At 36.3% G+C, this 2,865-nt stretch overlaps 1 pseudogene across 1 annotated transcript; it reads left to right on the top strand.

The window, feature by feature from the left end:
- The first annotated feature begins 727 nt into the window (after window positions 1-727).
- On the top strand, window positions 728-2,571 carry LOC145106086 (AUGMIN subunit 5-like; annotated as a pseudogene). Its single transcript, XR_013707464.1, has 4 exons — window positions 728-1,524; window positions 1,603-1,763; window positions 1,828-2,027; window positions 2,095-2,571. The product of XR_013707464.1 is annotated as an AUGMIN subunit 5-like (transcript).
- The last annotated feature ends 294 nt before the right edge of the window (window positions 2,572-2,865 follow it).

The following is a 2,865-nucleotide window of genomic DNA, read 5'->3' as shown; positions in this document are numbered from 1 at the left end:
AACAATCGATCGAATGGAGAACACAAAACTACCAAGAAAACTCAAGAACCAAAAAAGGGATTTGAAAACCCTAACTCAAAACCGAGAAATCAAACAAGAAACGACGCAGGAATAAACCCGCTCTGATACCATGATAAAAACACAATCAACAGATCTATTCACAACATCAACAGATCTTTTATTAACAAAAACAAGATCCAGTTGGTTTTCAAGAACTTACAACTTAAAACTCACTACATAACACTCACACTCAAACAGAATAACACAAGAACAATTACAGAGTTTTGTTGAACAAAAACTAACTAGAACAAAGAACTCTAGACTCGATTAAAACCCTAATCTGAAGAAGACGAAGACAAAAGATCAGAGAGACTATAGTGAGTGTGTGTAAGCTGAACATTGATCTGAACCACTCTAACACAGCTGAGATGCATTTATACCTCCGGTTCAACCCATAAACCAAACCCGAGATATAACTGACCCAAACCCAGTATCAAGGATCCACGTGCTTTCCTACTTTTAGATAAACGAGCCCCAGTACCTGCACTTATTAAAACAATACACAATACACCCAATACTAAAATCTCCTAAACTCTCTTTATTACCTTTCTTCATATTTACAATTTCAACCCAATACAGAAACTCTTCTTCAATGTTAATCTTGCTCATAAAATACTTTTAACATTATTTGTTAGCTTTAAAACCATTTATAGGATTATGTGAGAGATCCCGATAGGATATTATGTTTGAATTACAGGTTTGGGATCCAAAACCATCGAGTTATGTTTGAACATTCTATAGTTCAAACAACACACATTTATTATCATTCTTATTCCAGGCACAAACATGTGATGTTGGATGCTTATGATCAACAATGTGATGAAGCAGCGATGATATTTTCTGAATACCATAAGCGATTTCGCCTCTATGTTAATCAAGTCAAGAATGCTCAAGAGTCTAGACGCAGATTCTTCCATGGAAGTTGTCACAAGTTTCCAAACGAACAACAAAAAAGAAGACGTTTATTCCACTGTAAAAGGGTCAAAACCTACAGACGATGTAATTCTAATTGAAACAAACAGGGAAAGAAACATACGCAAGGCATGTGAATCTCTAGTAATACAAATGATTGACAAGATTCTCTCATCTTTTCCTGCATACGAAGGAAATGGTATCCATCTAAATCCTCAAATGGAAGCTGCAAAATTAGGTGTCGATGTTGATGGAGATATACCCAATGAAGTGCAAGATATAATTGTGAATTGTTTGAAAATCCCTCAGCACTTACTTCTTGTCATAACCAGTTACATACACAGGTTGAAATCATTAATGACAAAAGAAATAGAGAAAATTGACAATAGAGCTGATGCAAATATGTTAAGATATAAATATGAAAACAAAAGAGTAATGCATGATTCTTCTCCTGATGTAAACTCACCATTCCCCTTTCAAGTTTATGGAAATGGGAAACTTGGAGTTGATATGCCTTTAAAAGGAACTCAAAATCAACTTCTTGAACGAAAGGTATTAATCTTTCTCTCTTCCTTAAACTACTCTCATCTTTTCACTTCTTTATAATGAAATCCATCTTTTTGTTTACAGAAAGCACATGTTCAATAATTTGTTGCTGCAGAAGATGAACTCAATAAAGCTGCAGAAGCTAGAAGCATGTGTTAAAAGCTAGAAGTGTTGACTTTGACCCTTCACATTCTCTTAATGTTGGAGAAACCTCACAAACCATGAGTAGTCTCAGACTATTAGAGGTAGTATTAATAGCTATATTTATTTTATTTTAATTTGTTATTTTATCCATTTGTTTTTATACAGCTGGAGGTTTGGGAGAAAGAAAGAGAAGCTTCTGGATTGAAAGCAAGTTTGACAACATTAATGTCTAAAGTACAACGATTAAACATGTTATGTGAAGAAAAAAAAGAAGCTTAAGGAAAAAATGGATGAAAATGGAAGAGTTTGATGCTCGAAGATTAGAGCTCAAATCCATCTACAGTGCTCTACTTAAAGCAAAAAATGTAAGATGAGTTTTAAGTTTTACTTTTCCATGATGAGGGTATTTATGTCTTTTTGACAATGTTGTAGGATGCTGCTGCATTTTGGAGTCAACAACCATTAGCTTCCATCAACCCCACAAGCATTGTTGGAGTCAATGGGTGGCATCTACTGGACCTGATGCTGTCATTGCTGCAGAAAAGAATGCTGAACTTTTGACTGCCCGAGCTGGTGCCCGAGACCCCTCTGCTATTCCTTCTATTTGTCGTGTTTCTGCTGCCCTTCAATATCCTGCAGATGTGTGTGTATGTGTGTGTTTGTGTGTGTTAGAGTGATGTAAAATTACTAAAATACCCTTGGTTAATTTTAGGGTTGGAAGTTTCGGATGCCGGCTTAGCATTGGTGTTGGAATCGATGGAATTCTGTTTGAAGTTGCGGGGTTTGGAAGCTTGTGTTTTGGAGGACTTAGCAAAAGCTATCAATCTGGTGCATATCAGGAGGGATCTTGTGGAAAGTGGTCACACGTTGCTAAACCATGCTTATCACAATCAACAAGAATACGAAAGGTATGAGGGTGGTGCTGGAATCTGTGATTCCGATGGAATCGGAATTCGTGATTCCGACGGAATTGGAATATGTGATACCATTCCGATGTCAAATAAATGGAGTTTAATTCTATCTGAAGGTGGAACCAGAATCAATGATTCCGACAGAATTGGAATCAGTGATTCCGATGGAATCAGAATCTGTGATTCCATTCTGCTGCGAAATAAACGGAATTTAATTATATCTGAAGGTGGAACCAGAATCAGCGATTACGACAAAATTGGAATCAATGATTCCGACGGAACCAAAACCTTA

Source organism: Lactuca virosa, chromosome 1 (genome assembly GCF_052849685.1).
Source record: "Lactuca virosa cultivar CGN04683 chromosome 1, Lactuca_virosa_CGN04683_v6, whole genome shotgun sequence".
Taxonomy (NCBI): domain Eukaryota; kingdom Viridiplantae; phylum Streptophyta; class Magnoliopsida; order Asterales; family Asteraceae; genus Lactuca; species Lactuca virosa.
The sequence above is the reverse complement of the archived record's forward strand: the minus strand, read 5'-3'. Positions and strand labels throughout refer to the sequence as shown.